This window comes from Haliaeetus albicilla, chromosome 24 (genome assembly GCF_947461875.1).
Source record: "Haliaeetus albicilla chromosome 24, bHalAlb1.1, whole genome shotgun sequence".
NCBI lineage: Eukaryota > Metazoa > Chordata > Aves > Accipitriformes > Accipitridae > Haliaeetus > Haliaeetus albicilla.
In genome coordinates, this window is record NC_091506.1 from 846294 (window position 1) to 873653 (window position 27360).

A 27360-nucleotide genomic window follows, 5' to 3' on the forward strand; every position below is an offset into this window, starting at 1 on the left:
TCTTGTTAAGCTGCAGCGCTCTCTGTTCCTCTTGCACAGCTTTGAGGCTATTGTCTGTGATTTGTTTTTCTTTAAAACTAATAGGCCTCTGCCGTAGAGAGTAAAAGCAGCTGATGCCCTGCCAAACTGACTGGCCCCTGAACAAATGGTGCGTGGGCTGCTCGGTGGCCTGGGGACGCCTGCAGAGGAGCTGGTGCGTGCTCTGGGCAGCCTTGCCCAGTGCTCCTCCTGTGCCTGCAGCAGCCGACTCCACTGACCCTCCCGGGGCGTAAATTTGCTCTGCAGTTGGAGGAGCTGTGCTGATTTGTGAGCCGAGGATCCCATCAGCAGAGACCAGCTCACTGGCTGCAGTGGGTATTAGCTGTGACAGACTCCCCTTGAGTGTGTCCACCCTTGGGCTTGAACTCATGAAACCTCACGAGCCTTTCTTAGTGAGGCTTGTCCTCTTCTTGACTAATGTTGTCTGGGACCAGCCGACCTTGCTTTGGTGGGGGCAGCAGAAGAGGCCAGGTGGGCAGTCACCAGAGGTTGGTGGGGATGGAGGTCTCCCTCCATGGCTGTAGGAAGGGATGGGACGCCCAGCTCGCTGGCATCGGGCTGGCAGCACTGGTGCTGCTGGGGAGTGCTGGGCACATCTGTGCCTGGTGCAGTCTTTAGGGAGCCTGTTGCCCATGATATTTTTAGGAACATTAAATCAAGCAAATACAAGAAATTGGGCAATGGCTGTTGTCAGACATGCAGATTTCTACAAGCTCCTAAATTTGAGTCTACTGTTTTGCAATTCACTTTTACTTGTCATTTTTTGTGCCCTTCTCAGGTTGTAAGCAGTTTGGCCTTACAGTGAAGTTCAAGCTTGTTTCCAGTAGAGAATGGCACGGTAGGGAACAGAACAGTGGCAGAGAAGTCCAAGGAAAGACTTTTTTTAACCCATCTGTAAAATTAGTGTGGTAATTCTTCCATTTTTCTCAGAGATTTTGAGGTTTATATGATTACAATTTATAGGATGCTTTGAGATGTTAGATGAAAAGTTCTTTAAGGAATTATGTATTTTTAATGCATGTAGAGGTGTAAAGCATTATCCTGGAAGAGAATTGGTTCAGTGGATCCATGAATGCATGGATTTTTCGGGCCAGAAGGTGCAGCTGGATAATCTGATCTGATTTATGTGTATAATATTTCATCCTGTTACTGCTGTATAAGAAGTTGGGTAGCTCCTGCGGATACCCAAGGCTAACTCTAGTAACTGACTGTAAAGCTCTGCTCTCTTAATGATCTGTGAAATCTTTCCATGTCTGGATTAAGGAGTGTTGAGGTGCTGGAGTGAACCATTTAATGATCTTCTTTATTCCATTTCAGTGACTCAGGGCGTGATTCACATTCTTGTACAGCTCTCTTTCTTTCTCCGAGTTTGAATACTTTCTCCTTTGCATCTTAATAGCCCCAAAACACAGAGCTCCGGTTACGTCATTTAGGGGCATTCAGTGTATAAAGGACTTTCTCCCTCCGATCCCACAGAGACAATGCCCTGCCCTGAATGCGCTGTGGTTTTCATGCCTGAGAGAGGGCAGATCAAGCCTCTGGAGCTGATGCAGGCTACACCAGGAGGGCAGCCAGAGTATCTGTTTCCTCTGGGGGGAAAAAAACACCATCTGGTTTTGTGAGGCTTCCTTTTGTTCTTCTTAAATCTTGAACAAACACAACAACAGATCTGTTCGGCTCTCTTTTTAATGCTTTAACTGGTTCTTACGGATTTCTTGCATCTTCCTTGTGTTCCGAATAAGAAAAAAATAGAGGAGGAACGAACCCAGGGAAGCCAGCTGTTTCACTTTCCCTCTTTCTCAGCATGTTCCTGCTTAGGAAGCAGTTGGGGACAGAGCTCGACTTGGGCAGAGTTCCTGGCTGTGGTGCACCAGGTGCTGGTGGAGACAGGGGTCCTCCAGAAGACATGGGCAGCAGAGGATTGCCCGGAGTGTCTGGATGCTGGAGGCTTAGAACGGACCTCTTCGAAGCTTGGCTTGTTAAAAACAACACAAACCAAAAAAACCAACCCACCCCACCCCAAAGTCTTGTGTTGCTAAAATTTTCCTTGGGATCACTCCACCTTCAGTCCCATAAATTATCCCTCCCAGTGTATCAGTGTAATCAATACAGGGCTGTGTAGCCCAGACAACGGGCTGTATCAGGGAGTAAATGAGATTTACTTCCTTGGTGTTGCTCATGGTCAGACAAAAGGGGAGACAGATGTGGCCAATTCAGCCTGTGTGTAACTTTGCTGTAATTCGCAGAGGATACTTGGCCTGCTGATACATGAATGCACACTGTGTAACTGCAGGTTTTGATGCAGAATATCCCTTGGTGTCAGAGAATGCTTGTTCTCCTTAATGTAGAAAGAACAATTCCTTCTCCTGTGGTCTACATGGATTTTGCCTTAGAGCTGAGTGCCCAACCCTTACAAAATCTAGCAAGAGGAGGACTAAAGGAAAGACAATATGGGGAAATTGAGTGATTACAGGGATTGGTTAATTAAATAAAGGAATGATGGATAAAAGTCAAGCAGGGATGTTAAGAAAAGGTGATTGGAATGGGTCATTAACAATCTCGTAGGTGACAGCAGTAGGGGGTTTGCTTACTGTTCTGGCTGGGTTAAAAATGTAACTATTTTGTTGTGGTAGGCCATATTCTTGTCAGTTGGACTTGGTCTTTATTTTGTTGTCTGTACTTGCAGGTTGCCTTATGGTGTAGCTCTGCTGACCTGGAGAGGTATGCGAGGGGGCATGCCCTGTGCTTCCCTGTACCTGGGTAAGGCCATGTGTCTCATGGGCAGATCAGTGGGGGCTTCTCTTCGTGTCACTGCTTGCCGAAGTGGGCTCACAGGACAGGTAGCCCTAACTAGGCACAGACAGCCATGCACACAAAGTAGGTCTGCAAAGACTTCAGAATGATCTAGGATCAGTCTCCTGCGTTGGGGTGAGTGGCTGCTCTTAGGCGTGAAGGAAGTCCTGCAGTGCGTGGGCTTTGGCTTGATGCTTCATTTTGAGAGTAGCTGACTTGTCTTCCTCTTTGGCGACTCTGTGCACAATTTTGTCTATACAATTGCACCATTTTAACCTTCCTTTTTGCAACCGTCATTTGCAAAAAACGGTGGTATCAGAGTTTTGTGAAGAGCATGAGCTCTCTTGGGCTGCTGGAGACTGCTGCTTCTCCAAAGAATTTCCTTATTTTGTGTTCAGATATGAATTTGGGGTTGAAAATGGAAAAAGTACAGCAAGGGAGTTTTCTGTTTATTTTCACGCTATACCATTTTGAGTATCTCTTTTTTGGGGGAGGGGGTGTGGTGGGCAGTGATGCTGTTGGAGCTGACAGTCCCTGTGGTGGTTGCATGTCAAGGTGTGGTAGCAGAACTGTGGAAACAACTGATGGGAAGAAGTCAGCGACAGTCTGGGAACCAGAATGTTTCATGGCTTAAATCACTGATGATGTGCCAGGATTGTTATGAATAGTGAGGGCAGATAGTACCTGCTGTTTTTATGCGTATTTGGTTGTCTTCTTCCCTCAGAAGACTCTCCAAAAGAAAGAATTCATCTGCTTTTAAGAGTGAGGCTGTATTTTCATGGAGAAATTATAAAGTTCATCCTAAGTATCCATGCTTGCCTAATGTATTTTTAGCTTTGCAACAGCAGACCTGTTTCTTTTTCTTAAATGCTGCTTATCTCTATGGTCAGGGGAGATAATATGTATGCATGTTCTTGCTCCTACTTCCTTTAAAAGAAAAAAAACCCCAAACCACCAAACCCCAAAATCTGAAAGTCCTGTTCTGAGCTCCCATCTTCATCTCTTAGAATTGCTGTTGGGGTTGAGGTCCTTGTGTTGATTTTTAAATATTGCAGTGAACTTTGTGAAAACTGTGCCTATTTTTTGTGGATGAAAAGAGCCTGAGTTTTCATTTAATTGCTTTGACTTCCCTGCAGACACCTCCATTTGAGATATGGCAAAATAAGCTTTTGAGGTTTACTGACAGTGATAATATATTGAGCTTTATGTGGCCCTTTTAAAGTTGTTAATGTGGAATAGAGACTCATTAGAAATCAAAGAAACAGAAGAATAGAAGGGTGAAATGAAAACTATATTTTTATCTTTTTATAAAGATATAAAAATATAGTACTGAGTGGAGAGACCGGTCAAACTTGGCAGTCTGACAAACATTTCACATCCCGTTTATTTTTACAAAGGGCTGCAGCCTGTCCAGGGGTGTGCATGCAATTCTGGTCTTCCAAAGAGCAGTCCCAGCCTGGCTGGGGACCTGGGAGGTGCCATGCCTGGTGGCCTTGCCTTAGGGAGAGTTTTCCCGTTGTTTTACCCTGAAGACCAGGGTAAAACAGAGCAGGATGCAGTGAAAGCTTCCACATTTACTCCTCCTCTGGCATGCCTGGCCCTGCTGGTTTTCCTATTTACTTACTGTTTTTTCATTTTATGCTTTTGTAAAAGATCCTATGAAAGACTTTATAAAGAGAAAATGTATTCTTTTTAATTGCAATGGGAAAATTTAAACTGTTTAACTACAACTATAACTTCAAGAAAAAGAATTACGCTAGAATTTCAGGGTAATGATGCCAACTTTTGTTCCAGTTTTAATCGGAGATGTCTATGTACCATTAGCGTAGAAGAAACAGCAGTGAAGGTTTTGATGTTTGATAGCAGCTTTTCATACAGACAGGAGTGGCAGAAGGGAAAGTCAACAGCAAACACAATGTGTTTACGTTTCCTGTGCCCATTCCCCCATTACAGTGCTTCTGGTGATGCCGATGTTTTTTTTTTTTCTTTGATCCATTGTCCGCAGTACTGACTCTGGAATTGCTTCTTTAGCTCACTCACTCATTTATTGCAGCTTTTTGCGGCTGTTGTGTTTAGCCATGCATCCGTGCTGCCTGGCTGCAGGCAGCACTCTCGTGGGGATGGCACGGAGGGCATCCATGGTATTCCCATGAGGCATCTCAAACGTGGCTGTGTCTTGGGGGGGTTATTCTCCGTCTTCTCTTTTGTATAGAGCTCGGAGATGGAAGACACTCTCTGTGTTTGGCAGGCATGGGGGTTCATGTTGCGTGGCTCTAACTTGACTGAGAGCTGCACTTCTTCTCTGGTGGTACCAATATAAGCTAACTTCTGTCTGTCCTGTGTGCAGTGTCTGGCTAATGTATCTGCAGACATGGCAAAAACCATGTATGACCAAATAGCTTTTGCAGTTTTCTCCTGGAGTCTTGCCGTACTTAGGAAGTCTATTAGCATAGCCTGTATTTTTCAGGTGCCTTTCTAAGGAGACAAGATACATCAGCGTGTGGTATGTGCTTTGTGGTTTTGGGGGATTTTCCGCCCTTATTGCACAGCTGCTCTTGCTGGGGTGGGTGTAGGTGTCCCTGTGTGTAACGTGGACTTCACCAGGAGGAAAGCCTCAAGGCTGCCAGAGCCCATTCAGTCAGCAGGTAGAGGTGGGATGGACAAGGAGCAGTCTGTTGACATGAACTTCCCTTCAGCTAATGCAGGCAATGGTTAAACGAAGCAGTTAAAGTGCTGGAGTGGACATTGAGCTGCCAGTGCTCCCAGGAGGTGGACCACGGGTGAGAAGACCTAATGTGCCTGTGTTTGCTGTGCTTTCCATCGCCCTGCGCTTCGCAGGCAGGCGCTTTTAACTGCAGCCATGGGATGGATCTGGTCTGAGGCTCGCAGGTGAGGCACCACAAGTGGAGCAGCGTCTGGTTATAACCTGCTTTGCTGCTGCTCCCAAGGAGCGCTAATCCTGCTTCTGGCTGGTCTCCTTACAAAGTAGGAGAAAACATGAAATTACACATTTCTGCTCCCTAAATTTAGCCCCCAAAGCTTGTTTGGTCCCAGTGGCAACTCATGGTAAACCACAGCTTGAAAATGAGGGTCAGCCACGTCTCCAGCATCTCTCTGACAAGGATGTGGGTAAATACCTGCTGCATGGACTCCGGCTGCACACATACTTCTCTTCCTGGAGAGTGGAAGGGAAAAGAGCCAGTTTGGGTTAATTTGCTTAGTTTCTGTGGTACAGAGTGAAATAAAACCGACCCTGTGCGGAGTGCCAGGCAGCGCCAGGAGTTACCCCAGGCTGGGTCTGAGAAGGCTAGCTCAGGTATCCCACTGCTAAATAGCCTGAAAAGTGCAAAGCTCTGCTGAAAACTGCTCTGTGGAAACAGGTTCTCCTCCGTTGCTGCAGGTGCTTTTTTTTTTTTTTTTTTTTTTGGCCGGAGCAGGCTCCCTGGACCTGGTCCCCTCTGACTGCAAACTGGGGCTGGCTGGGCGCCTCCTGGCCACGCAGCCGCCCGAGCTGGCCAGAGCATCATTTCCAGCAGAGCTGCCATCTGCACAGAGCCCATGGGTTTGCTCCAGCTTCTGCATGCCAGAGCTGATTTTACTTCTTGTCTGGTTCCTCCTTCCCTTTGCACGTTTCTGTTTAACTGGTCCCATCCCTGCTAATGTATGTTCCATACTGCTCAGAGGTGGCTATAAAAAGTAGGTGTATTTTAAAAGACTGGTTAAATGTGTTCTTGCTGCAGTTCCTTTGGGCTGGATTCTACCTTCAACAGCACTGGAGTAATCCTGGTGGTGGTTTTAGCTGGACTATATCACGTTTTTCCTGACTCTAAATGTTAGAGCCTAGCTAGTTAAAGTAGTGAATAAGGGACTCGGGGCACTGAATTACTTATATTGTGATTTTTTACCTTAATTTCTATTTTTAATGCTTTATGCCAAAACTAGTACTGATGGCGGCTGTCAAGTTTGTTACCTGGGTCCTGTGTTTTCCTTACTTCAGCTGTGTATCTCTGGCTGCTTCATCCACCATCACCGCTGCTGTCCCTTGCACTGCTGTGAATCTCGTATATTTGAAACCAAAGGACAGCTGATGTCTGTCAGCCTCTGGAGGAGGGGGCTCTGGGGCAGTGGTCCCTGCCTGCCCTTGCCTTTGCTGGGGCATCCCAAACCGTGCTCCCGTGTGCCCCGCAGTGTGCTCCTGGCAGGCCGTCAGGTATGGCCGTTCCGCAGCGTTGCAAGCGCTGTCCTTTCTCGTTACGGTGGGTGCCCTTCCCTGACAGAGCTGCCAATCCGTTGCCTGTGCTTACACTGTAAGTCTGGTATGTGAGCTCTGTAGAGGTCGGATGTTCTGCCTGCTTAATCCCATCCCTGGAAGAAGTGGGACACACACTCACATTCACACTCACACGTGCACGTGCACTGACTCTCTCGCTCCTACTTGCTGTGTTACAGTCTGGTTTTGAGATGTACTTTCTGTGCCAGAACTTTGTTGCAAAATCCTGAGTCATTTCTGGCTAACTGACATGGCAGTTTTTGTTAAGGAAGAAGGAAAATTATTCTCCAAAAAGAAATATTTACTCTGAAAAGGAGGAAAATTTTTCTGCTTGGATATTCAGTGTCCTGACCTGTTTTTTAAAAGGTATTAGGTGGTTGGCTTTTCTGTACAGTTCACAAAACTTTTGGCCAAAGCTTGTTAGAGACTGAAATTGAAGCGGAGACCTTATGGTGAAGGTAAACTCATGTTATCATGCAGATTTCAACTGCTCAGTTGCTGAAAATTGCTCTTTGAAGACCGGATCTGCAGCTGGACCAGGAAGCAGAGGTTCTGTCCATCAGCCCTGGCCTGTAGGCGAGCCCAAGTGTGGTGGGACCTATGTCTAGAGCTGGGCTCTGCTGAAGTCACCGTCTGTCCCTGCTTTCACTTCTGTGGCTCTGACAGAGATGTGGTCAGAGGAGATGTCAAGAAGTCTATCGCAGCCACAATCACATGCTGTGGAAGGGGCAGCGGGGCTGAGGACGAGAAGCAGTGGCGTTCTCAGTGAAGGTGCATGCTGTGGCTGAGCTGGGTAGTAACGCTGCAACAGTCTGCAGATCAGAGTGGGGTCTTCAGGTGGCCGAGGGAGGCTGGAGACCTGGTTTCCACAAATGGGAATAAAATGTCAAAGCACACTGGCAGTTTGACTGTCTCAGCGTATGAAGCTGTATCACCTGCAAGGACAGTGTTACTGGCTGGTGGAAGCGGGATGCTGCTGCTGCAGGCTGTTCTCTGGGCTGGAAGATTCACCCCTTACAGCAAGCGACTGGGTAGATTATTGAAAAAATAATCTATCGAGAGTTACTAAACCAATACAGGTCTGTGCCAAAGACACCCAAACAGGGAGAAGTCGGGGAAGGTGGGATCCAGAACTCCTAAATTTTGTGTGAGGTCATTGTCCAGCCTGCACCTGGCCCTCGGCATCTCTGCTAACCTGGGACTGCTCGGTCTTCGGGGGGAGGCTCTGAGTGATGAGTCCGTGCTGGGGACAGGACAAAACCAGCTCTTTTCTTGAGAGACTAGTGAGAACTGCAGGATCCTGTGTGTCTCTCAGAACAACTCTAACCCCCACATGTTTCCAATGAGAAATTTGGATTCAGGCATGTGGACTTGGCCATTCTTCCCGTCAGTCCTTCCTGTGTCATCATACTGCCTCTGACAGAAGTGTCCATAGTTATCTCGATGGGACTGGGAAGTTTTTTCAGTTATTGGAAGACAGGGTATTAAATGACTGAATTCTGTGCTGTTTTTCCTCTCTTTAATAATGCTGAACATCTTGCCAAGTTCTTTAGAAAACAGTGTAGTCATCAGTGCATTGGATTCATTAGGGATTGGCATTTAGACTGTGTGAGAGCAGCTGACGCCCCATGGAAAAATTTGGAATACATTCATTTGAGGACTAGTTTTGCTTATGGGTTTATCTGGGTGTCTTTTGTCCACGCTTGAATTTGTTTTTCTTATTAGGAAAAGGTATTTTGACTGTGGAGCTCAGCTTCTTAATTTTTTTTGAATTTTTTTTTAAAATAAATATTTTCACTTTGCTAATTTTTATAGTCAGTAGGCAATACCAAAAGAGCTTTTTGTCTGTGATAAAGCATAGCAGCCAGGTAACGTGAGCCGTACTGCTCCTGGCACTCCTCCTGCTTTCCAGCCTGCTTCCACGGCACGGCAGCCTTTCCTCCTCCGAGTGGGGCTTTCTCCTGAAAGCAGGATTGCCTTCTCCTTGGTCTCAGAAAGGAAGGACCACAGTATCCCCTGACGACACCTTGTTTCACCTGGGGAGACGGCTGCGCTTTGCTGTGGTTGATGTTCCCAAAGCGTGGCGAAGCTGTGGCCGACGGCAGAACGGCGTGTCGGTGTCCGGTCTGGGTGCTGCCGCCGGTCGGCTCTCTTGGATGGCGGGCTTATGCTTTCCATCTGGCACGCGTGTGTGAGGTTTGAAGTTCTGTTTCTGTTTTTACATTTTACATAATTGCAGCACGCCATGATGTTTGTTGTCAGACAGTCTTTATCTGTGGAAAGTTTTGGTCTTGAAGCTCAGCTAAAGTTAAGAATAAAAACTGTTTTGGTTTGGGTTTTTTTCCGTTTCCTATCCAAGGAATGCAGGCTGTCCTAGCAGGGCAGAGTTGTCTGAGCTTGGCAATGCTGTGTGCAAATGGAAGAAGACTGGGTGCTTTGCTTCACCCAGAACTCTTATTCTTTCCTGCTGCTGGGTAGTGCCTCTTCATCAGCCAGGCTTGCCACTGTTGGATCTGCATCCAGAGTCAGTTTGTAAGGGAAATACCCTGTCAGTAACTTTTGTAGGTTTGGATTACAAAAGCTTGTGATGAATGCTGCCACCTTGCCAGCTGAAGCGGTCGCTGTCGTGTGCGTGGGTCAGGAGAGGAAAGGGGAGCGCATGAAGAGCAGCGCGCAAGATCTGCTGCTGCAGTGGCTCTCGGCAGGAGAGCTTTGGCTCCTTCTTCGTAAGTGCTTGCCCAGCTTATTTTTGTTTCAAGACTTCATTGTCACCACCTCAGCTTTGACCTTTGTTCGCAGACATTGAGAAGCTGCCCTCGTCTTCCTTTGCTGCCTACATAAAATGAGGGGCTGCTCAGTGGCTCGTGTGAGGAGGACCTCCCCAGGTAGAAGTGGGCTGAGCATCTCCAGCACGTTTCAAGACAGGCCTAAAAAGAAGCGTTGGTCTTGCTGCTGCTACTGGTAGAGTGCTGTCGTGATGGGGAGGACAGGCTGATGGAAATAATTCTGTTGTTTTTGAAGGCTGCTTTCATCCTATGAGCTGGAGTGGGAAAGAGACTGGGCAGACCACCTCCAGGGACTCGAGGGGTCCGCTGACAGCATCTGGTGCATGCTCAGCAAAACAGTTCAACCTTGGCCATGCTGCGGCTCAGTCCCAGTATGTTGTTTTGAGCAAAACCTTGGTTTTTTCAGGAGTGTTTCTCCTTCCAAAGTGATAATGTTCTGGGTGCATGAGCTGGGCCAGTTCTGCTGTCAGTTATTACTACATCTGGTGAGAGGGCTTGCAGCTGGCAGGGATTGCAGGTGAGATTGTGGTTGAAGCTGTTTCACTGTAGCAGGCAGGGCATGTTGTGCGGGTCCCCCCTTGCTCTGTCTAGCCTGAGCGGGGATCCCCACGCAGACTTCGGGAGTGGGCTCAGCCTGAGGCTGTACACGGGGTGAGGAGGTGTGGGACGGGGCAGTGATGCAGGGAGCTCTCCCCTGGCCATACTGCCTCCTGGCTGCTTTGAGATGTGCCCAGGGGCTTATTTCCAACACCTTTTGGCTGTAGGAAGTGGACATTACATAAGTCTTAAGCCAAATTCAGTGCTCTCATAAGCATGGTGTCTGCTTAAACCAGGACTAACTTGATTTGAGAGGTTTTTGGGTGAAAAAGATTGATGCCATGAAATTTTCGCTGTATAGGTCAGGAAAAAAGTCATTGCATCCGTGTCATGTTTTTTTTCTTTTTGTTCACAGCACTGCTGACTAATTTAAAAGCCACTGATGATTTTGATTATAGGTGCTGCACAGCAGCAAATGCCTGGGTGAGACAAACCTTGTGCATATACAGTCTCCTACAGTGGGAGCCTGTGCAGTCTTAGCAGTTGCATTTTGTCTTTAATTATTTTGTGGCAGTAGACTTGTTTGTCATCTAGGAAGATATTTTATGACCTAGAAAGACATGTGAATTCTAGTGTATCGTTTCTAGCGGGATGGAATTCCCCTCTCTGAAGTGCCAGTGAACAGTAAAACGGAAATACTGTGTTAGCTCTAACCAGAGAGCACTGCAAGATCATAAACCTCTTTCTGATCAGGTTTGTTCTAGTCTTACATCTGTTTTTCTCATGAAGAATGCCTTATATCCTAACTAACTTACACTAACTGATAACATATACTAACTTATGTTCTTAAAGTATAAAAGCAAAAAATTACTCAGTTTGTTTTTGAAATTTTGTGACTCTTTTTCATTTGCATTTTGAATATCAATGTGGAAAAAAAAAAAAAAACCAAACCAAAAAACCACTGTTTTCTTAAGTTTGGCCTAACCTGTTGCCCTTGCTACAGTCATTTCCTGAGAAGTGCTGGATGATGTAGCGTGACTGTCTATGCTTCATTTAAAAAGAAGAAAGGGATGAGGGGGAAGAGTTTCTCTCATATTTGTTGTGGAGCTGGGAGAGGCTGGAGCACTGCCTTCAGAGCAGAGCAACCACACCGGTGCTGTGATCCAGGAGAGCGCCCTTTGAAATGGGGCATTGCCATAAATCTCAGGATCAGGTGGTCTGACCCACTGGGGTTCAAACACACCTCCGTAGAAGGTTTCTTCTCTGTTAGGTTCCATTTACGTGCTGTGTTAAGGCCTTGAGTAGCTGTACGTTGTGTTGTATGGTTTGAATCCTCCCTGCAGGAGGTTGTGCTGGTGGAGGAGAGTAGGTGGGACAACTCTTGTGCTCTGACATCCACCTCCCTGCCTATCCTTTTACCACATGGTTGCTTTCTACCAGGAGCCCCAGCACGGACCCCGTGGCCTGGAGAGGAGGAGTGGGGAGTGAGGCCACCACGAGCAATGTCTGGTGCTTCCTCCAGCTCTTGATGTTTCTCCAGACCAGTGTGCTGGTATCTGCTCTGGTCACTCCATATTCTTGGTCTGGTTTCTGCAGGCTGTTGGGGAGGGGTGTAGGAAGAAGAGGCTGACTTGGCTGGCAGGTCTTTTTCTGCTGGTGATGCTTCACGTCAGGATGCCACTGCTTGGGAGGGCTGAAGCGTCACAATGGTGGACCCTTTGGCTCGTGTTGCTTTGCAGAAAACTGCTGCGTGTTGTCCCTGTGCAAAGGTATTGGCTTCTCTGACAGGGAAAGCATGAACGACTTGCTGAACCCTTCTGAGCAGTGGTTACTTATGGTGGTGTGAAGCTTGTTCATATTAGGATACAGGACCCAGCAGATTTCATGGAAAGGATAACACTTGCTGCTCTTGCCTCAGCTTTTGTGAGTTTGGCTGAGTTCCCATGGAGTCAGGAGGACCCTGGTCTGGTGGGACTGCATCAGGATGCTGCTTTGGGAATGCAGTGTGGTAGATGGGATTTATGCTTCATGCAGATGGCTGGAAAGCCATTATAAATGCATTTTTACCCACACTTCACTTGGGCCGCTCAAAGGGGATGCAGGCAGATAATTCTTGTAGCCACTGATATGACGGACTGACCGCGGTATTAAAATGTTAATGGAGAAAGCCTAATGAAGGACAGTAAAACACTAGACAGTGTACCCTGATACGCGCTCATTTGCCCTATAGTCTGTGTGTACCCGTCTTGGACAGGGCTGCTGCACCCAGGAAACAGGGCCAGCAGAAAACAGCTGAACTGAGTTATTAACCTGTTCATTTTTCTGTGTGTGAGTTTGATTTCAGGGGAGTCTCATTAAAAACAAAATTTGTAGGTAACTGGAGAGAGCAGGAGGGAGTAAAATAAGCTGTGAGCAGTAGTTAGCATGTTCCAGTTGTGTTGCTGCCAAAGTCAGCAGGAGAAGGCAGTAACCTCCTGCCTGGCTGCTGCGCTGCTGGGAGGAGAAGCTGCGAGGGTTTTGCCTTCCCCTCCCAACGTAGCAGTGGCGTGGCCACTTGTGAAGCTGTCGGGATGAGAGGTGTTAAGGTATTATAACGTGGCCCTGATGGGGCATGTGACTTTGGGCACCAGCCCTCTGGTATACCCATGCCCTGCTCTCAAGGGGACCAGCGCAGACGGTTCATTTCTATTGCGCTGTTTCGGTTGGAGTTAATTTGAAGGGAAGGTTGCCGTATTTAAAACTGTTTATGCAAATATCCCTGAAGAAATGGAATTTTTCATCATGGCTTGGCTGCTTTTTTTTCCTGCAGGCATGGTAGGGAGCCCATCATGTGCCAGGATGGTTGGTCTGGGCTTGCAGGAAACCCCAGGACCTGGCTGTGCCCCCCCTCCGGAGCAAGGGGCGAGTGAGCGAGCAGGGGCTGGGGCAGCATCCAGAAACCAGCTTGGTTAGCAGCAAAATGAAGGTAGTGTTTTCCTGACCCCAGCTGCCCTGAGCTGCTAGTCAGGGCTTCCAAACCCTGTGGCCCCGCGTCTCCTCCTGGGGGACCCTGTGCCCTGCCCCAGGCTCCCGCCAGGGCAGGGGGTTTCCCAGGAGGGAAGAAGTTACTCAGTTCAAGATCTAATTTCTTACACTTTCACTTCCTTTTTTAGTAGTTACAAATTAAGAGGTACCTTACAGCCCAGTGCGTAATGATGTAGGGGCTCAGTGTGGGTACGAAGGCAAAACCGGGGCTGTTCTGTGGAAGTGTCTCTGGTTTGGTGTTGCGTCTGGGAGTGGGCTGGCTCCCGATGCACTCCCTGAGGCTGGGGATTAAAGACACGCATGAAAAAAAGCGTATGAAAAACACCAATGGCACATGCGTTGTCTTCATACTTGAGAGAAGTGTTTTCTTCTCCTCTGCGCTCCCCCCCAAATCTGAAACTTCTAGTTTCAGATGAAAGCCTTGTCTTGCTCTTTGTTTTACTAAGAGCCAAATGTCTTGTCTTTTTGTAGACAGGGTTGTTAATAATGACATGTAAGGGAATGAGGGAGGCTTGTTTGCTTGCTTTTGGCAGTTTGCTCTGTGCCTTCCCTGAAGCTTTCACATGCGTTCACCACGGCTGAGGGCACCCTCCGGCTGGCACTCAGGAGATCAGTGCGGCAGGAAGGAGAAAGCGTGGCTGGCAGCTCCGTGCTCGAAATGCTCCAGTCTGTGGTCCTTGTAGCTCCTTGGCTATTTAAGCTGAATAGTGTCACTGTTGGGACCTGCCAAAGCCTTGTCCCGGAGTCACTCGTCACAAGATGGATGCTCCTCTGGCAGCACCATCCCTCGATTCCCTCTGCCGCTGCTGCTGAACCGCATCGGCGGCAGGAGCTGCCTGCGGAGCGGGGCGAGATGAGACGGGTGGTCGAAGAGCGCCGCGCCGGGGGTGTCGGGGAGCGGGAGCGTCCCATGGGCACATCGTGCTGCGTGGGCTCTCAGGGCTCTGCCCTGCCTGTCTTCATACACGTGCAACTGTGCATGGAGGCTGCGCCCAGCTCCCCGAGCATCGCGCCGTGGGGTGTGCTGGCCGCTGTCTGGGCTGTGCTGGCAGCTGCCTGGCCTGGGGCAGGTGGGTTTGGTTGGTGTAACAGCCCACTTGGCTTTTTAGTGATAAATCCAGGCTAGTGGTGCATTAGATGTGTGTTTGAGGGCTCTCCCAAGGGAAATGGTGCATACTGTTGAAAAACGAGATGACAAAGCACTAGAAAATACATAAGAGGTAATTCTGTGGTGAAGAGGGCTGGGCTTTAGTGAAGACAGCACATGAATAGTCTGAAGGGGGAAATAAAAGAAACTGGGAGTCAAATGGCCTTCTTAGTGTATTCCATAGTTGTAGAAGAATTGGATTCTCCTCTGAGTCCCACTTGCCATGCTATATTTGCAATAAACTATTGGGTCTAATCCCAGTTGCGAGTAAAATAATGGCTTTTGTTGCCAAGCATGTTTTCTCACTTGTCACAAAGCAGTGGGGTGAAACGTATGTTAGAAGAACGGCTGTCCTAGGCTGCCCGTTTGGAAGATCAGCTGACGACACTGTTCTCCTGAACAGATAATTCCGCATCCCCAGAGCAGCTGCTCTCGGCCCAGCCAGAAGCGGAGGGTGGGCTGCATCCGAAGCCCCGGGCTGGAGGCTGGCAGCAGCAGGGCTTGGTCCTGCTCTCCTGGCTGTGCCGGGCCGTGGGAGCGTGGTACCACCGGGTGAGGAGGAGGAGGTCTTTGAAAGCTTTCATCCGGCCCGTTGCTAGAGAAACCTCTGCTTTTGTCTGTCCCTGTCTGAGCAGCCAGAGCCTGGCCCTGGCCCGTCGGGGGGGGGCTGGGGAGGGGGCAGCATGCCAAAACCAACATCTCCCTGAGGAGGAGGGTGCTGGCTTGCAGGGGGCCTGGCCGCGGGCTGCAGCTGGTGGGGCTGGGGTGTGCGGGGCTCCCAGCTGGACGGCTCTGCCGGCTGGAGCATCGCTGCATCCCTGTGGCCACGGCCTCAGGCTTTACTGCTTGCTGCGGCATGCTTGGCTCCTGTGGTCTCTTGCCTTTCAATTCAAGCTATGCACCTTCACGAGTCTTGACTCTCTGGGTTTTTCCACTGCCTGTTTTTCACCAGTTTTTGCCCACATAGAATTGGATTTATTTAATAAGTCCATCCTAAACTTGTCACGTGTTGCCCATATGTGAACTTTGCAACAGGTCCAGGGGCTGGTCCTGGCTCCCACACATGGTCTCACCTCTTCTGGCAACAGGCTCTGCTGGGACCCAACTGAGTTTCTGTTACTGGAGTAACTGTGCGGGTTGTTGTTAAGCTGCGGTGTTGGGCTGCAAGCGTTGCATTGAAGGTACAGCAGCAAAAGGTGTCACTGTCCATCTCATGTGGCATTTTGACCTAAAATGGGACAAGCAAAAGTAAAGGTGGCTGTGAACCATCGTACCTTCTGCTGCTTAGCTTGCGGTTGCTTTGCTCAACCTTATTTTGATTTTTGCTTAAGAAGCTTTACTGTTTATGAAGAAAGTAATTTCTAGAGTAGCAGTACACCATGAACCAGCACTGTACTTGTGCTGGGGTTGGTTTCCACTGTGGTTGATGCCAGTTAAGGAGCTTGGCCCTTATCAGCTTTTGAGGTAAGAAGTATTTGAGCCAGGGGTTACTGCAAGAGGGGGGAGACTTGCAAAATAACTGTCGGAGAACAAGATTGTCTCACTTGTTCCATTTACTGCCAAAGGATGAAATCCTAGCTCCATTGAAGCTGGTGGGAATTTTGCCACAGTCTCAGCTGGGGCTGGGATTTCAACATGGTATTTGTAAATGCCTGAAATTCAGAGATTCTGCTGCCCAGGAGAATATGTGAACTATATGAAGACACAAAGAGTAAGTGAAGAATAATAATAATCAATACCACTGGTAAAAGTTGCGTTGATCTAGTGGCATTCATCTAGAGTTTGTTATATTTAAAAAATAAGACCATATGGAAAATATCCTTCAGCAAGCTGGGGGTGGGATCGGTTGAAGTAGCGGCGTGTTAATAATGAAATGGAGTGGAGCATGCTGTCTTCATCTTGACCTCTTCACATAAGCGTGTTACTTCTAATATGAGTGCTCAAATTGGCCATGGTTTGTCCCAAATAATTTTGTTCTTTGTAAAACACTGCATCATCTGTGTTGTCAGAGGTATGCTATTTGGATGTGTGTAATCATTCTCGGGCTCTGTGCATGGCTGCCAGCATTGTCCTCACTGGAGAATGGATGAGGTGAACAGCCTAGGAGAGGAAAAAATGAGACTTATCCTGATCTACTGGCCAAGTTGTCAACATCAACCCAAACAACACTTTTCTGAAGTCTTGAAAAGGTTTGGTGAATTGCTTTCACTTTACCCTTTCACTGGCACACTGGTGCGTATCAGTTTCCAACCCAAATGCAGAGCTCCTTCGAGGTATGAGACTTGGCCTTGCCGTGGTGGTGATCATATGAACTGCAGCATTTCTGAAGGTCTGTGTCTCCAGAAGTTCCAACAGAATTGCCCCTGAGAATCAGCTCATCTTGGGACCCTGCATGAGCTGCTGTTGGTGATGTGCTGCATGCAGTAAGCCTGGGGTGCTTGTCGTTCTGCTGCAGCCCCCTTGTGCGGTGGGGAACAGGGCTCAGCTGCAGCCGGTGGGCACGTGGGACCAGGTACAGCATTGCCATCTCCTCCAGGCGCAGAGAGCTGTGGGTGTCTGGGGCCGGTGACCATTGGACCATTTTGAAGACGAGTCTTATATTAAGAAAGCAGTCAAAAAATATGTTTCCCTGGAGATCTTTCTGAAACTTTGTGCAACAGACTTCTCCGTTGACATTGAGTGCTGCCTTTACGTGCTGACACCGCGGGGGCTGATGCCTGGTAGAAAACGCTGTCTGAGCCACTGTAAATCTTCTTGTATCGGAGGAGGAACAGTACCTAACATTACAAAACCCATACGGAAAGGAGCGCTTCCTCCGTGTAGCAATTTGCAGTTTGCTGCAGAAGCACACCATTTTGCTGCAAACCACACACGCAGAATTTCGGCCAGGCTCAGCGTTGTAGTTGGGTTGTAGTGACCTTAATGTCAAAACATGCTGCCTCTGAGCCCCCTGCCCAGCTGTAGGCTCATAGGGCCGTCAAGGACTGGCTGCCCAGTCATCCCACCCAGCCGTTGGCCATAAGCAGCACCATGTTAACATGTTCATGGTGTTACCGACTGCCACTGCCAGAGTAGGTATGTCTTCACCCACGCCTCCAGCTGGTTGACCTAGAATCTTACTGATTTTTCCAATTTCTCACCTAATTTTCTTCATGGTGAGTTTACATCTATTTATCTTAAGCTAATACTCTTTCTTCAGTTTTAAGTTGCTCCTTTCTTGGGTCTGCTCCCCAAAGACAGCAATTCTATATGCTCTCAGCTGTTTTTTTTCCTGAGCTGGCTTTTGAATAGCTCTGTCAAGTTTTTGGGTGGGGTTTTCTTTTGCCTTTTTTTTAATGTTGCTGTTCATTTACAAATCTGCCAAAGGCTGAAGGTAAAACGTTTTTCTCATCTCTATGCTGTCTTTAACACTCGCGTACCACTTGGCTGTTGGCAGTGGGAGGCTGTTTGCAGTGGGTTTATCCCCGATCAGGCGTGTCAGCCCATGCCCTGTGTCACGGGGCTGGCCGTGGTGGTCACACTCACTTTCCTTCTGCATCCCCTCTGTCACATTCAGAAGTCTTTATCCAGCTTTCAGAGGGATGTGAGCATTCTTCGGGGTCTTTGAGGGATTCCTGCCATATTTGGGATCTTGGTAGTGTGTCTGGATGGTGGGGCTCTGTGGGGCCATGCTCCCCCACATTGGGCCATGTCAAACGTGGTCTTGGAGGCAGCAGTGGGTGTCCTCCCGCCTGCCACCCCGGAGGGGCTGCTGGGCCCCCAGGCTGGAGTGCGTCTCCGCGGGAAATCTGATTGCTGTTGACATCTCACGTGGTTACGTGCGTGGCCTAAAAATAACGAGCAGTCATCAGCTGCGATATGGGCTAATTGATTTGAAAATATTTACAAAAGTCAAATCCCCAGATCATCTGGTTACAGATGTTCCCTCTCTCAGTTGGATTAGCAGTCCTGCAGCCCGTCTTGAGTGTTGTTGCTCTCCTTGGTTTGCCAAGGAATTTTGTTTTCTCCAACATCCCTGCCGCTGTGTTTCAGAAGAGCTGAGGAAATCGTATTTCTTGCATTTTCTACCTCTGATTCTGCATTTTAAATAACAGGACTGCTCACAGTGGAAGGTCCTTTCTTATGAACAGAACCAAACAAACTGGGAGGAAAAAAGCAGCACATCTTGAAAGCCAGCTGTCCAGATTTCAAGGGTACTCGAGTTTTTTAGCACCTTTGTTTGCGGAATGGCTCACTCTGTTCTCCTTTGCCACTGTTTGTGATTTTACGTATTGTGAATTAAATCATGGGAGCATTTCAGACAAACTACTGTTGGAAATGTGACCAGCTATGCAACATTATTTAATGTTTTGCTTTTCTGCTTTTTGGCAAATGCTTTCAGCTCTTCCTAAAGTACTTCGGTAGGTTTTTGTTTATTGATTTCTACTAAAAGTTCCTATAAATTCCAAGTTCAGAAACACAAATTGCGAGGTGGCTGTTTTTCTCCTGCAGACCTGCAGCATTTCTGTTCACATCCTGATGGTACTGGGCAGAAGCCAGAGTTGGGGAGTTTTCCTAGTGAGGTTTGCTCTTCGTGGCAAGGAGCTTATTTTTAATCTAGCAGGGAAAGCTCTGAACATGGGATATTAAAAAAATCTATGTACTAGTTGAATCAAGAAAGGGTCTGAGCCCAGTTTGGGTCATTTCTTTGAGAAACCTTTAGCTTTCACAGAATAACTTGTTAGTGATGCTCTCTGAGGCAGCCCATTTCCTTCTAGTTTGCCAAATTATTTTGGCACAGCGTGAATAAGGACCTGCCACCATTATGTGAATTCCAGGAGTTACCAACCTGCCACCGTGTAACAGTGTCTCCTGTACTTGTTTCTTCATCGGTGAGCAGAAGCAGTTCTCCTATTGCTGCAACTTCTTAGTAACCATTACGCGGAAGCATGCAACTGGAGAGGTCAGGCTGACCACAGATGGTGTTTCATTAGATTATAACGGCTCATTCTAAAGCTTTGGGGAAGAGGAATGCAAATGAGAGCGTTTGCAGTCCAAACCTGGGCCTGTCATTTCCAGCTACCCCCTACTCTGTAACAGCCAAAGCAAACCACTCTTCTGCAGGTGCCCTTTGGAGATGCTGCGCTGCTCCACCAGCCTGTGATGGCTGACTCTCAGATCACTTGGGATAAAACTCTCAGCTGGGGGTTTCTCATTCCAGTTATTTGAGAGAAAAAGCAGCTGTTTGGCCAGGTAACAGCGGTGCAGAGGTGGGGGCCGTGTCCAGCTCCCCCAGGACGGCGCGCAGAGACAGGATCGCCCCCAGCCGCGATGGTGCTCGGGGTGCTGGTTCCTGCCGTAGCGGGCGTTGGATGGAGGGTCCCTCCGGTCCGCCTGGGCGGTGGGTGCTGCGTGGCCCTTTGTGGTGGGCAGCGGCTGTGGCCCACCTGAGCTGTCGGTGTCCCTCCTGCACAGCCGGCTGGGTGCACCAGGGGTACAGGCAGCCCTGCCTGAAACCTTCGGCTGAGAGCATGCCTGCTGCCGGAGGGCAGGAACGAAGGGGTTAATCCTTGAGTGATGGTGGATGCCCACTGGGTTTTTAACGGTTTAGCTCTTTCTTCGTAGGCTTTATTGTAGCCCAGTTGTTCCCAATTGCCTGTGCTTTGAGCTTGTCTCACTCCAGTCCTTTCTAAAAGCCAGTTCTACGCGAGGCACGTCAGTTGAGTGCCTGGAGATGACTCCCCTCCCTCCAATTACAGAATCACAATTAGTGATCTCTTCCCGTGAGCGTCCTCTGCTTTCTAGCTCTGTCTTCCAGAGTTTAAGGTTTTGGGGTCAGGTGCTGAAGAGATATTTGTCTAACATGGAAAACATAATTGGCAGTTAGTTGAAGGCTATAATTAAAGGCCTGTTAATCCCCCTATGACGGACAGGACTGATGCAGCTCATGCTCATGCTGCTGGCCAGAAAATTGCTTGGTAACAGTGCTGGTGAAGACAGTGTGGGGTTTTGGTCTGGATTGTCCGCTGGTGCCCATCAAGGCGTCACCCTGGATGTTAGTAGAGGCCTGTTGGGTTTGGGTTCACTGCGGATCTGCTCTCTCCATCTCCGATGCACAAGCAGGCTGGGTTAGAGGGAGAGGCAGAGGATGGAGGGTGTCGGGATCAAACAGCAAATGGTGGCTGCTCCGTTGGTGGGGTGGTCTCCAGCATCGCTGTGCAGGCAGGGGAAAATGGATGTCCTCCAAGTGCTCCTGCCCGTTCCCTAGGCAGCAGGCATGAAGTGCGGAAAAAGGCTTTTCTGTCTGCCTGTATTTTTTCATGATTATCTGAAAAGGCTACTTAAGAGCAAGTTCATTTTAATTGAAAGGAGGGTGCCTCTTAAATGCGGCAGCAAAGTAACGATGGAAGCAGGGGAGCGACAATGCAGGCGCTGTTGGGGGCTGTGTTTGTGAGCAGCTGACTCAGAGACCTCCAGAGCACTGAAGAATGTCGTTTTCTCTATTATTGCTTCTGTCTTTGCATTAATGATGCTGGCAGCCCTTAATTTTGTTTTCTGCTGCAAACCTTTTCCGTTTAACATGCAGCAACAGCTCCTGGGGTCAGTGGCCATCTGCGTTTGTTTGTGTGACTGCTCATAGCCGAGTGGCTTTAGGGTCACGGCTAGCGGGCTCTCTGTGTCTGGAGAGACTGCCCTTTGCCTCTGCGTGCTTAGATGGTACTGGCCTGGCTGAACTCCTGCAAGGAAACTTGAAGGTGTCAAAGCAACACATTGCAGGAGTGGGGAAAGGAAAGAAATTCTGTTGGTGAAGGTCAAAATGTGCCTTGCTGATGCCTGGATGCCCCAGAGCATCCTGCCTGCCAGTGGGACTGACATGCCACCGTTGAGTCCTCCTTGGTACCAGGACTCTGGGGTGAGCCAGCACACGTGGGATGATGGGGGAGAGGGAGCTGGGTCCTGCCTGTCTGTCCGGGGCCGGTGCTGGGCTCATGAGTGGGCAGGAGGTGGTGACCCTCACCAAGGTTGTGGTGGAGGCTGCTGGCTGTGGGTCCGATGGGCACAAGCTGCAAATTCCCATTACTGGGAGCAGGGGGTGGTGAAAGCTACGGGAGCCTTGGCGAGTCTGTGTGTGTTGCTGCTGTCTGAACTGCCTGAAATGACCCCTGTAAGAGCCGAGGAGAAATCTTTGTGCCAGATATACAGATCAGATGAGCAGCGGTTGCTCAGATCTGGAAAAAAATAGGAAGAGGTAGGAAATTGAAAACATTGGAGAAGCATTATTGATATTCCTTGTATTTCTGTGCATTGTCAGAGTTCTTAAGAGCTGTTCTGGAGACCACCTCGAGTTGTAATCCACTATGAAAAGAGAGCTAGAGATCAAATCTGTGTCTTTTTAAATAAAAATCTATATCAAACTTGCTCAGGAAAGCAGAGCTCTGTAAATCAAGTCCTGTGTTGGCACCAGCAGGAGTGGGAATGTAAAATCCATATGGGATGTAACGATATTTCCACTGACCTTGTGTGGGAAGGAAACTCTGGTTGGCAGAGGAATGTGAAGGTTTTAAAAATGTTTTGTTATGAAACTGTTACCTTTGTATCTCGTAGGAACGTAGCAGTGGGGTTTTTAAGAGGCTTAATTCAAAGGTGGTTACTCTTAGCCACCCTCAGCCCCAGTGAATGCCATTGTTAACCACAGAAGTTGTGTAACAGGGAAAGTGCTTGCCTACAAAACGGGGTGCATATGAAGCATCGCTGTAATGTAGCAGGCATGCTGTACCCCGGGAAGCCATTTTGACGAGCTCGGTGGATGACAGCACCAGCCTGCCATCTCGCATCCTGGCTCTGCTCGGGTGGAAAGCAAGGGAGCTGTCGGAAGCCATGACTGCGTAGGTGGTCGTCTTCTGTTGATCCCATAAGGCATTGCAGCTCTTGCACAACGCAAAGTCCCTGAAGAACAGTCTTCCTGATGAAATCAAAGCTGCAGTGCTACATACATGTGATCTTTCTGTAAAGCTTAGGCTATTTTTCAGCAAATGCTGGAGTCCCAGCTACCAAGGACTGGACAAGCTTTCAGGTGTGATGACCAAGTACTGCTTTCTGGAAGTTCACTGAGCTTCTCCAGGCATTCCCACGCATCTCTGTAGCAAAACCAGGCTAAATATTGCTGTGTGGCATTAAAAGCATCCTTCCTCTCTCCCCAGAGAAAGTGCCACTGCAAGGGGAGTGAATCTATTTTCTGACTATAAGTGCAAATGTGAAGAAGAGGGGATGGAGAAGCAGCATTGTTTGCGAGGTGTGCAGCTCTGTGTTTCGGCATGGTGCTGGATACCATAGGAATAGGATACTGCTTATTTTCATGCAGGAGTAAAGACCAAGACACTCTGACATCAGTCATTTTGAGACCTCATTTGCAATGAGAATTTAATTTCTTTTTCTCCCTTCTTTTGGCAGCCTTATTTTTTTATATATTTTTTTAAGCAGGTATTTCTAGCATTGCTTATATAGTGGAATTGTCTTTCATTTCAGGGTGTTCTGCAGATCAGCTGTGAATGAGGGCTAATGTTTGTGTGCAGCAGATGCCCAGAGTCACAGGGGAGCCCTGACCATGCAGCACCGCCTCGGTAGAGGCAGCAGTTGTGCTGAGCATCCCTGCTGCCTGTCGCCCTTTCTCCTCTGCCTGGGACCTCAGCCCTTCTGGCTCCTGTGTCCAGCAGCCTCGTGTCTGCTGATGGGACGGATGTAGGTCAGGAACAAGTTAGAGTGCTTTGGCTACCGCAGGGATGGTTACACAGTTATCCAGGCAGACTTCAGGAATGGAAAATGGCTTTGTTAGTGGCCAAGTGCAGTGTGTTGAGTCCCTTGCCAAGACTGTGTATGAGCCTCAGATGCATTTTTATGAACAATTATGCTATCTGCTCTTATAAAGTCTCAAGAACATAAAGGAAGTGCTATAAAAGCAGTGCCTGTGGAGGATCCCACATAAGGTGACTGATAAACTTCGGAGCTTTCAGCATTTGTTATTTCCAAGGGGATTTCTTATTTTAGGTGACTTTCACGCAGCCTGCAGCCTCCAGTCCCACTACTGCCATTGTTAAATTACCCAGTAATGAGACTGCTGCAAGTGTCCTTGTTCCTGAAGCTCTCCAAGTTCACCTGGTCAGGCTGTGAGTGGCTCAGTCTTGCATGATAGTTGTTATACGTAGAAATACCAGATTGCCAGATTCTCATAATGGCAATTTTAAGCTCTTCCACGTGGGATCCTCATCAATTTAAAGAACTTGAAATTGTCCATAAATCTTTTGTGATTTCAGTCAGTGCTTTGCATCATCATTACTTAATAATTTATTAATTCTGCATCCAGTATGGAGCAATCGTTGTCTGGATACGACCCTGCTGTAGCTGCGAAGTTGTGGGACAGCCTGATGCTGGCAGGGGATGGGTAGGGCTAGCCTGCCTTGTGTGTGTGTGTATATATATATATATATATATGCATGCATACTGAAGATTGTTTCACGCATTGGAATGACATCACTGTATTGTCTTGGTTCAGGTCACTGAGCTTCCCAATTATGATGCAGCAATTTCAAGAGCATGTGTTTAAGCAGTAGAGGTATTTTTAGTTTGCTGTGGTCCTTGTAGGTAAGTTACCATTTGTCATCTTACCATGCTGAATTTGCAGAAGGAACTAAGGATGGTCCTAGCCCTCTTGCCAAAGAGCTTTACCAATTTTAGGACTTCCTTCTTAGTACAGGCGGAGGAGTCCTCCTGTCACATATGCAGCGACAGTTCAACGTGCTGCAGCCTTGCACCAGAAGTTTAGAAAAGTACAGCTTCTGCTGTTGCAGAAAATCCAGGCAGAAAGTCACCCAAGAGCTCGCATTTGCAGTCCGCTCCTCGTAATCCTTGCAGGAGGCCGAGCACCCCCTCTCAGCGTGGGAGGGCAGGCGAGGGCTCTGCATCTCTCGCAGAAGGTGCCTGCGGTCCGGCGGGGCTGGCAGCGCCCGGGGTTCCTGCTGCCGCTGGGAGCCGCTTCCTCCTCCGCCTGCCAGGCTGGCGTGGGCTTGCCAGGAGCATGCCGGAGCCTGCCAGGCTGTGGCATGGCAAAATCCCTGAGCTGCATGGAGAAGCACTTGAACTAAAGAATTACCCACAAATACCTGTCATCTTCCTTCCTCCTGTTGTGTCCGTGAGCCTCTTGGCTGATAATCGAGCCTGAGATGTGCTGGGGAAAGAGAACTTGGGGCTGCCCAGTTCGGCAAGCCCTGATGCACAACTTCTCCAATAACCACAAGTTGCGTTTCTCCTGCACGCGTATGCGTGTACGTGGTGGTATGCATGTGCTTTGTCTTGTTTGGTGATGCACCGAGTTTGGGAGCTAACTGTTAATGTATTGTAAGCTCATAAGGTGATGGAGGGAAAGCTGTGACTTGTGGCCTGGATGCTGTCTGAGCTGGGATGTGATGCTAGTTGAAATGGTAAACTCTGCTGTCACCAAAATCATTTCTTTCCCCTCTCGCTCTCGTGTCCTCTGTTGCCCCTCTACCCTTGCCTCCCAAAAATGGCCAGGAGTTTGGGTGTTTATAAATCAGCCAAACTTGATGTTTTGAGAGCTGCCTGTCAGCTTAGGTCAGGTGTGGGTCTGGTCCATCACGTTAAAAAAGAAATGGCTCACCACTGGGCAGTGAGGTGTGGTGTGAGTGTCTGAGTGCTGTAGTGTGGGGCTGTGGGTCCTGCGTGCACGCTCGGGGAGCGACTGGCTGGCCCGAGGGATCGTTGGTTGAGCACGGGATTCGTCCTCTGGGTTGCACAGATCTGCAAGACTATGCAAGGAGGCTGTAGGGTACTTGGGCAAAGAGCAGGTGGAAATGGGGCTTCCCCCTGGATTTGGTGGGCTGCAGAGCTTGAGGGGGTCTAGGCACTAATTTGGAAAGGAAAAAATAGTGTTAGTACAGAAGAGAGGGAGTTGAATTAGTGATGGCGCTATTATTGCTAGCGTTAGGCCAGCAGTGAATTGGCACATCTGTGGGAGCCAGGCAGGGAACAAGATGGGACAGAGGCTGTCCGGGGTGTCGTGGTGTGCTGTCCTGTACTGCTCTGGCCCCGTCGAGTCCCAAGGGTGCATGCATGGTGAAGGGAGCGAGCACGATGCTGTGCTCCTGCTGCCAAGCTTCTCTGCTGGCTTTTTTGCTAGGAATGCTTTGCAAATATATCCTGTTGGGGTCCATCAGCTACAGGTGACTAAAGTGAGAAAAATATACTTAATCACAAACCTTAGGAAAAGTTAAAGAATATGTTGTTTATTATGGATTGTTTATAAAGATGTTCACAGCATTAAAAAGGCTATTGCTGTGGATGGACCAAAATGGCTGCAAGTGCCTTGTCTTCTCAGTGGAGTGCATTTCTGTGCAACACTTTCACTGGGGGCAGAAAGCTAAGTTTCTCAAGGTGAGCACGTGCAGTAATACGCTGTTGCTGGGAGCTGACCCACACAGCTGAGGTGTCTAGCTGCCTTCTGCAGGTGGGGTGTGTGTGGTGGTGGGGAGGGCCTGGGGGGCTGCTCTCCCCTCTCCCCTTGGCATCTGGGAACAGGCAGTCATTGCACAGACCGTTTCATCATCCGACCTCTGGGATTCTGGCTTGTCTGATCCCTCCGCTGTGCAGCTGCCCCCTCTGGAAGCCTGCTCAGCCCAATTGTTCTCACTCTGAATATTTTTTTTTCTATGTCTAGTCTCATTTTTTCCCTCCTGTTTGCAGCTCTGCATGCCCGCTCCCTGCAGGGCTCCCCTTCCCGCCGGGCAGAGCCCAGCTGCTGCTCCTGCAAGGGAGAGCAACTGCCTGTACAGGCTTCCTTGCTGTGCAGTGTTTCCAAGAGCTGCTGAACACCTTCCCCGTGTTTGGGAAGTGGTTTGGAAGGTGTATTTCTGTCACACCCTGTGCCACGGGTGCTGCGCTGCTCCTCTTGCAGAGAGGGCGAAGGGTCTGACTGCACTTTGTGAGCAGCGTTTCCTTCTCTGGTGCTTGCCTGTCTTCCCGGGATAAGCCCCATGTTGGGGATTTGCAGCCTCGGCTGCGTTATGTGAGAAGGGGGAGCTGGAAAAAGTGCAATTGGTCTTTTACCATGGGAGAGAAGTATCCTCAAAATGAAGTTGATCAAGGCGAAAAATACAACTCCGACGCAAAAACAGGAGAAACATTAAACCAGTCTTACAATAATTTGAATGTGCTGAACAGAATTCGTGTGCCAGATAGGAGTCAGGACTGGAGAACAGGTCTGTCTGCTGCTTGTGGGGTGCTTGTTCATGGCAGGAGGCAGCAGGCACCCTGGCGATGCTGCGGCCGAGATTCAGGCTGCCCAAGGCTCCCACCCTCTCTCCCTCTTCTGCACAGGCACCCTCCGGGCACTGCAGAGCCCCTCTTCGGCAAAGGTTGCGGGGGGTCGTAGTGTATCTGTCACAGTGTCTGAAGGTCCTTATGAGAAAGCAAAACCACCTGGAACAGATAAAGTCTGTGGTGGTTTGTGAGCTGGAGTTTGGGGGGTCTGACAGACTTTTTAAGCCTTTGAGCCAAAGACAAGTTTGATTTGCCAGTTAACCTGGCAGCACTGGGAGGACGTGGGTGAGAGGAGTTGGCATTTACAGTGCCAGCTTCCCTCAGGTCATTGTCAGCTCTTTAGGGGGAATTCAAATGGTCGTTCATCAAGAAATAATATGTTAGTTTATATGCAGAGAATACAGGATTTCAGGTAGTACTAGATAAATTGAAGTATCATTTTCTAGTTTCAAAAA

General features: G+C 48.7%; 1 protein-coding gene across 4 annotated transcripts in view; it reads left to right on the forward strand.

Annotated features, from left to right (window-relative positions):
* SRGAP3 (SLIT-ROBO Rho GTPase activating protein 3) overlaps positions 1-27360 on the forward strand; it is a 172091-nt gene that overhangs the window by 79198 nt on the left and 65533 nt on the right. The window lies entirely within an intron of this gene.